Source organism: Arachis ipaensis, chromosome B02 (assembly GCF_000816755.2).
Source record: "Arachis ipaensis cultivar K30076 chromosome B02, Araip1.1, whole genome shotgun sequence".
Lineage (NCBI taxonomy): Eukaryota > Viridiplantae > Streptophyta > Magnoliopsida > Fabales > Fabaceae > Arachis > Arachis ipaensis.
The window spans coordinates 52,265,511-52,274,322 of record NC_029786.2 but is presented as its reverse complement, the minus strand read 5'-3'; positions in this window follow the sequence as shown (position 1 = coordinate 52,274,322).

Genomic DNA, 8,812 nt, shown 5'->3' with positions numbered 1-8,812 from the left:
CCAGCTGCAAACAATTCTGAGGTCAACGTTACTTGAGCTACTATGGTACACTTCTTAGTAAAGGATGGAGGCATCAATGTGAACGAAATTATAGCTGAGGGGATTCAAGAATCAGCCGAGAAGAATGATCCAGGTCCTAGACTTTGGTTCCCCAGCACCATCCTTAGGCTGTGTACGAAAGCCAAGATAGTCTTCAAGGACAGCAATCCAACTTGGGTAAACCCTGGAAGGATGGTTACACTCCAGCGTATAACGTATGTGACACCCGCCCAACAACAAAGAAGGCATCAAATAGGGAGAAGAACAACACAAGAAGAACCTCACCAAGAAGAACCTCAACAGGAAGAATATCAGCAAGAAGAGTACTATGATCCAACTAACATCAACTTGAATCACATTCACGAAGCCATTGAGGAGCTAGCGAGGAGTTATATGGAGGGACAAGAACAACAACTGCACATTCAAGCCCAAAGGATGGATCGTCAAGAAGAACTGCTTTCTAATTGGATGAATCAATAAGGGGAGTGGCAGAAACAGCAAATGGAACACTACTCCCAGCTCACTCAAGCCATCAATCAAGTGACTGAAAGGCAAGAGCATCAAGACAAACGCCTTCAAGAACTCAATCAACAACAGCTAGCTCAGACAAAAGCATTCAATGAGTTCAGCGTATTGAATGAAGGACGGCAACTACATAGGGAGGAGTTCAACATAAACACTCAAGCCAAGTTGAACTATATGTCTAGTCATATGCATAATCTACACTCTGCAATCCCTAGGTATGATGAGGTCCAAAAAGATCTCACAGAACAAGAGGAAACGAAGGTGAAACAGCAGAAGGAAACATTGAAAAAGAAGATGGAAGATGCTGGCTTCTGGAAGAAGTTGATTGGAAAAAGCAAGGGAAGTGGGAGTGCAAGCACTCAAGAAAAACACAAGGAGGACAAACAGGAAGGGGAGCATGAGCACCCCCAAGAGTAAAAGGTGGTGGAGTTCCCTCATTGTTCCATCTTTCATTTTCAAGTCTTTTAAATAAGGAAAATCATGTATGAAATAGAACATGCTTCCATAGTAGCTTAGGAATTTTCAATTCTGTCTTTAAGTCTGCTTTTGCCTAGGTCTATGCTTGCTAGTCAAATTGCCTGTTTTCATTCTCATCTTGCTTATTGTATGCTTGTCCTTTTAAGTCCAATAAAAAGAGATGTTATGAAAGACCAGAGTGATGTTCAAGTTGTGGAGTAGGTCCTTAAATTTGTGGTGTAGTAATCACTTAGCTAAGTTGGTTCACCAACAAGGTGGGAAGGCAACTATCTGTCTTGAATCATATGCTTGAAACACACCCCATGAGACTAGCTAAATAATAAAATCCTAATAAAAAAAAGGAAAAAACAATAAGGGTTGAAAAAGAAAGAAAAGTTAATAAAGAATAAGGCTAGGAACCAAGGGCTTGAAACTTGAGGGATGTGTCTGTGGTGCTCTTGTACCAAGGATCTGCTTGGATGAATAAGTTCTTAGGAGTGCTTCATCACTTGGTAACTTGGTTTAACTAACCCGGGATTGTCAACTGAAAATCCACTATCAAGAGCAACCTTGTTACAGAACATCTAGTAACCCAAAGAGGTGCTGGACACCAAGACCTCAAGGAAATAAAATAACAAACCATGTGCCTGTGGTGTGCATGTATGGGGGAGAGAGACTTGAGGGAGTAAGTTCTTAGGGGTGTTTCAACACCTAGCACCTTGAACCAACTGGTTCGGGAGTGTTAGCTGAAAGCTTATCTTAAAGAGTTGTCCCCTCACAGAACACTTAGCCTAAGGAAGAAATAAACCTTGGAAAGACAAAGGGATCAATAAATAAAAGTCTCAAAGGGTGCAATCAAGTGAGTATTCCAAGGCATGATAAAGGTCTGAAAGCCAGTAAAGGAATGAACCTAAGTTGCTATGCATGAAACCCCATAAAACCAAGAACATGACTTCCACAATAATTATTCATTCCTCTTGTTATTTCATTCATCATTCTCTTGTTCCAGTACTTGCTTAGGGACAAGCAAGCTTTAAGTTTGGTGTTGTGATGTCAGGGCATTTTGGCCAGTTTCACTGACCTTTTCTTTATGGTTTTAAGGTAGTTTCATGCATTTTCTTAGGAAATAAGCAAGTTTTGGGTAAATAATCACTTACATCTTGATTCAAGCAAACATTGTGAATTTTACATGATTTCATGAGAATTATGCATGAATTAAAGGACAAATTGAATGATGCATGTCTCATAACTTGGATCAGAGCTTTGATGCACTTTATTTCTTGATTTCACGATAAAGGAAGCAAGGAAGAACCACGTTAGCAGCCACGTTAGTCTAGCTAACGTGACCACTAAAGTGGAATGAAGGCTAGCTTGCAATGTTAATGAGAAAAGTGATTGCCAATAACGCCTTCGTGAGCCATCATAGCCCACGTTAATTGCCACGTTAACTATGTTAACGTGGAAGCTAACGTGGAAGAGAAGTAGAACTCCAACGTTAGTGGTAAAAGTAAGTGCCACTAACGTTCCAAAAGGGGCAATTGGCCACGTTAAGAGCCACGTTAACTTAGTTAACGTGAGCTCTAACATGGAAGAAGAAGATGATGCCAACGTTAGTGACACTCACCTTTGTCACTAATGTTAGACTAAGCCCATATTGGCTACGATAAAAGCCACGTTAACCTAGTTAACGTGGACTCTAACGTGGAGGGAGCAAGAATCACCAACGTTAGTGACACTCACCTTTGTCACTAACGTTAGATTGAGCCACTATGAGCCACGTTCATTGCCACGTTAATTACATTAACGTGGAAGCTAACATGGAGAAGAGGGATGATGAGCCAACGTTAGTGACACTCACCTTTGTCACTAACGTTGGAGATGGCTATCAATACCACGTTAGAAGTCACGTTAACCTAGTTAACATGAACTCTAACGTGGGAAGTAAGGGCGTTCTGAAGCGTTAGTGACAAAGGTAAGTGTCACTAATGCTCTCGAAGATTTGGCAAACCTACGTTAAAAGCAACGTTAACTATTCTAACATGAACTCTAACGTAGGGAGAAAGGGGTACTCTTAACGTTATTGAAAAAGGTAAACCCCAATAACGTTTGCGAAGGGCCAAGGGTCAATGTTAGTGGTCACGTTAGTGCCACTAACGTTGAAGTTAACGTGGACCACTTTGGGTTAGAAACGTTAGTAAAAAAGGTGATTGTCACTAACGTTCTTAACCCTACATTTTCACTTAACGTTAACACCACTAATGCCCTAAGTTAAAGTCCCTGCCTACTTCACACTTTCTCTGCAAGTAAAGTTGAGCCCACTGAAGAAGATAACTGCTTCAACTCAAGATCCAAAGGCCCATATCCAAGACTTGAAGAATCAACTAGAAGATCAGAAGAGTAGTATATATAGGAGTAGCTTTGAACTAGAAAAGAGCTTTTGGCATTATTAGAATTACTCTCTGTATTTTACTTTCTCTGCACTTCTAGTTTAACTTTCAGAATGTACTCTCCATCTTTTCTTTCCATTCCCAGAGCTATGAACAACTAAACCCCTTTCATTGGGTTAGGGAGCTCTGTTGTAATTTGATGGATTAATAATAGTTTTCATAATCCTTCTTCTTTTTTTTCTCTTGATTTTACTAGAAAGCTTTCAATCTTCATCCAATTGAGTAGTTATCTTGGAAAAGAAGCTATTCATACTTGGATCTCTTCTGAACCTTGGAAAAGGAATGAAGAGATCATGCTAGAAATGTTTTCTCATGTTGGACCAAATTGGGGTTTGGGCGGATATGGTGACATATAATTCTCCCAATACTTTGATTTGGAAATACATGTGGTATAATTAGTGACCACACTTCATCTCTTCTCATGAGCAATTAGACCAAGGAATTGGCTATTGATATGATTTGAGAGATTGAATTACCAAGGAATTGGAATTCAATCACTTAAGATTGCCAAGGAGATCAATGAATGCATTGATTGAGGAAGAGATGAAAACAAACTTGATCCGGAGAATGCAACATCTCCTAAGCCCAATGAATTCCCCATTTCTGATCTTACCCATTCTCTTTACTTATTGCCATTTACTTTCATGCTAAACTTCCCTTTCCCATTTCAGATTCTGCAATTTACTTCTCGTCATTTATTTTCTGCTATTTACTTTCCCTCCATTTAATTTCCTGTAATTCTCAACTCACTTTTTGATTAGCTCAACTAGAACATTCTTCCAATTAAAGTTGCTTGACCAATCAATCCCTGTGGGATTCGACCTCACTCTATTGTGAGTTTTTACTTGACGACAATTCGGTATACTTGCTGAAGGAAATTTGTTGAGAGACAAGTTTCTGTGCATCATGCACTGGGTCGTCCAAGTAATAAACCTTACGTGAGTAAGGGTCGATCCCACGGAGATTGTCGGCTTGAAGCAAGCTATGGTCATCTTGTAAATCTCAGTCAGGTGGATTCAAATGGTTATGGAGAATTAATAATTAAAATATGAATAAAACATAAAATAAGATAGAGATACTCATGTAATTCATTGGTGAGAATTTCAGATAAGCGTATGGAGATGCTTTGTTCCTTCTGAACCTCTGCTTTCCTATTGCCTTCTTCCAATCAATCATACTCCTTTCCATGGCAAGCTTTATGTTGGGTTTCACCGTTGTTAATGGCTACCTCCCATCCTCTCAGTGAAAATGTTCCAAATGCACTGTCACCGCACAGCTAATCAGCTGTTGGTTCTCGATCATGTTGGAATAGGATCCATTGATCCTTTTGCGTCTGTCACTACGCCCAACACTCGCGAGTTTGAAGCTCGTCACAGTCATCCCTTCCCTGATCCTACTCGGAATACCTAGACAAGGTTTAGACTTTCTGGATCTCAGGAATGGCCGCCAATTGATTCTAGCCTATACCATGAAGGTTCTAATCTTATATTAGAAACCCAAGAGATACACATTCAAGCTTGTTTGCATGTAGAACGAAAGTGGTTGTCAGGCACGCATTCATAGGTGAGAATGGTGATGAGTGTCATGGATCATCACATTCTTCATGTTGAAGAACGAATGGATATCTTAGAACAGAAATAGGCTTGAGTTGAATAGAAAAACAATAGTACTTTGTATTAATTCATGAGGAACAGCAGAGCTCCACACCTTAATCTATGGTGTGTAGAAATTCCACCGTTGAAAATACAAAAGTGATAATGGTGATCATTGGCTTCGGCCCCAGAGAGGGAACCAGAAGAACCAAGATCAAAAGTATGATCAAGTGTGTAAAATACAATAGCAAGAGGTCCTATTTGTAGAAAACTAGTAACCTAGGGTTTGTAGAAATGAGTAAATGATGCAGAATCCACTTCAGGGCCCACATGGTGTGTGCTTGGGCTGAGCGTTGAAGCTTTCATGTGTAGAGGCTTTTCTTGGAGTTAAACGCCAGCTTTTGTGCCAGTTTGGGCGTTTAACTCCAGCTTTTATGCCAGTTCTGGCGTTTTGACGCCAGAATTTCTATGCTGACTTTGAACGCCAGTTTGGGTCATCAAATCTCGGGCAAAGTATAGACCTATTATATATTGCTGGAAAGCCCAGGATGTCTACCTTCCAACACAATTGAGATCGCGCCAATTGGGCTTCTGTAGCTCCAGAAAATCCACTTCGAGTGCAGGGAGGTCAGAATCCAACAGCATCTGTAGTCCTTTTTCAGCCTCTAAATCAGATTTTTGCTCAGGTCCCTCAATTTCAGCCAGAAAATACCTGAAATCACAGAAAAACACACAAACTCATAGTAAAGTTCAGAAATGTGATTTTTATTTAAAAACTAATAAAAACATAATAAAAACTAACTAAAATATACTAAAAACGTACTAAAAACAATGCCAAAAAGCATATAAATTATCCGCTCATCACAACACCAAACTTAAATTGTTGCTTGTCCCCAAGCAACTAAAAATCAAATAGGATAAAAAAAAGAGAATATACTATAAATTCCAAAATTTCAATGAAACTTAGCTCCAATTAGATGAGCGGGACTAGTAGCTTTTTTGCCTCTGAACAGTTTTGGCATCTCACTTTATCCCTTGAAGTTCAGAATGATCGGCATCTATAGGAACTCAGAATTCAGATAGTGTTATTGATTCTCCTAGTTCAGTATGTTGATTCTTGAACACATCTACTTTACGAGTCTTGGCCGTGACCCTAAGCATTTTGTTTTCCAGTATTACCCCCGGATACATAAATGCCACAGACACATAACTGGGTGAACCTTTTCAGATTGTGACTCAGCTTTGCTAGAGTCCCCAATTAGAGGTGTCCAGAGCTCTTAAACACACTCTTTTTGCTTTGGACCACGACTTTAACCGCTCAGTCTCAAGTTTTTACTTGACACCTTCACGCCACAAGCACATGGTTAGGGATAGCTTGGTTTAGCCACTTAGGCCAGGATTTTATTCCTTTAGGCCCTCCTATCCACTGATGCTCAAAGCCTTAGATCCTTTTTATTTTACCCTTGCCTTTTGATTTAAAGGGCTATTGGCTTTTTCTGCTTGCCATTTTTTTCTCTGCAAGCTTTTCACTGCTTTTTCTTGCTTCAAGAATCAATTTTATGATTTTTCAGATTATCAATAACATTTCTCCTTTTTCATTATTCTTTCAAGAGCCAACAATTTTAACATTCATAAACAACAAATTCAAAAATATGCACTGTTCAAGCATTCATTCAGAAAACAAAAAGTATTGTCACCACATCAAAATAATTAAACTAGTTTCAAGGATGAATTCGAAATCATGTACATCTTGTTCTTTTGTGATTAAAACATTTTTCTTTTAAGAAAGATGATGGATTCATAGGACATTCATAGCTTTAAGACATAGACACTAAGACATTAGTGATCATGTAATAAAGACACAAACATAGATAAACATAAAACATAAAAATTTGAAAAACAGAAAATAAAGAACAAGGAAATTAAAGAATGTGGCCACCTTAGTGATGGCGGCTAGTTCTTCCTCTTGAAGATCTTATGGAGTGCTTGAGCTCCTCAATGTCTCTTCCTTGCCTTTGTTGCTCCTCTCTCATGATTCTTTGATCTTCTCTAATTTCATGAAGGAGGATAGAATGCTCTTGGTGTTCCACCCTTAGTTGTCCCATATTGGAACTTAATTCTCCTAGGGAGGTATTAATTTGCTCCCAATAATTTTGTGGAGGAAAATGCATCCCTTGAGGCATCTCAGGGATTTCATGATGAGGAATTTCCTCATGCTCTTGTCCATGAATGGGATCTCTTGTTTGCTCCATCCTTTTCTTAGTGATGGGCTTGTCCTCATCAATGAGGATGTCTTCCTCTATGTCAATTCCAACTGAATTGCAAAGGTGACAAATGAGATGAGGGAAGGCTAACCTTGACAAAGTAGAGGACTTGTCCGCCACCTTGTAGATTTCTAGGGATATAACCTCATGAACTTCTACTTTCTCTCCAATCAGGATGCTATGGATCATGATAGCCCGGTCTATAGTAACTTCAGACCGGTTGCTAGTGGGAATGATTAAGCGTTGGATGAACTCCAACCATCCCCTAGCCACAGGCTTGATGTCATGCCTTCTTAGTTGAACCGGCTTCCCTCTTGAATCTTTCTTCCATTGAGCGCCCTCTTCACAAATGTCTATGAGGACTTGGTCCAACCTTTGATCAAAGTTAACCCTTCTTGTGTAGAGGTGTGCATCTCCTTGCATCATGGGCAAGTTGAATGCCAACCTTACATTTTCCGGACTGAAATCTAAGTATTTCCCCTGAACCATTGTAAGCCAATTCTTTGGGTCCGGGTTCACACTTTGATCATGGATCTTGGTGATCCATGTATTGGCCTAGAACTCTTGAACCATTAAGATTTTGACTTGTTGAATGGGGTTGGTGAGAACTTCCCAACCTCTTCTTCGAATCTCATGTCGGATATCTGGGTATTCACCCTTTTTAAGTTTGAAAGGGAACTCGGGGATCACCTTCTTCTTGGTTACAACTTCATAGAAGTGGTCTTGATGCACCCTTGAGATAAATCTCTCCATCTCCCGTGACTCAGAGGTGGAAGCTTTTACCTTCATTTTCCTCTTTCTAGAGGTTTTTCCGGCCTTAGGTGCCATAAATAGTTATGGAAAAACAAAAAGCAACGCTTTTACCACACCAAACATAGAAGTTTTGTTCGTCCTCGAGCAAAAGAAGAAGGAAGAGAGTAGAGGAAGAAGAAATAGTGTTTAAGATGTATGAAAATGAAGGGGTGAAGATGGGTTTATATAGGAGTGGGGAGAGGGTAAGGTTCGGCCATGTATGGGTGGGTTTGGGAGGAAAAGTGGTTTGAATTTAAATGGTGAGGTAGGTGGGGTTTATGATGGATAGATGTGGATTGGTGAAGGCTTTATGGAGAAGAGGGAAGGATTTGATAGGTGAGGGGTTTTTGGGGAAGAGGTATTGAGGTGATTGGTGAAGGGTGAAGGGTATTTGGGGAAGAGTATTATGAAAAGGTGTGAAGAAGAGAGAGAGTGAGTTGAGGTTGGTGGGGATCCTGTGGTGTCCACGAGATCCTGAGGTGTTAAGGATTTCTCATCCCTACACTAATTAGGCTTGCGAAACGCCCTTTGCTGCCAATCCTGGCGTTAAACGCCAGGTTGCTGCCCATTTCTTACGTTTAACGCCAGCTTCTTACCCTTTTCTGGCATTAAACCCCAGTCTGGTGGCTATTTCTGGCGTTAAACGCCCAGAATGGTGCCAGACTGGGCGTTTAACGCCCATTTTGCTGCCCTTACT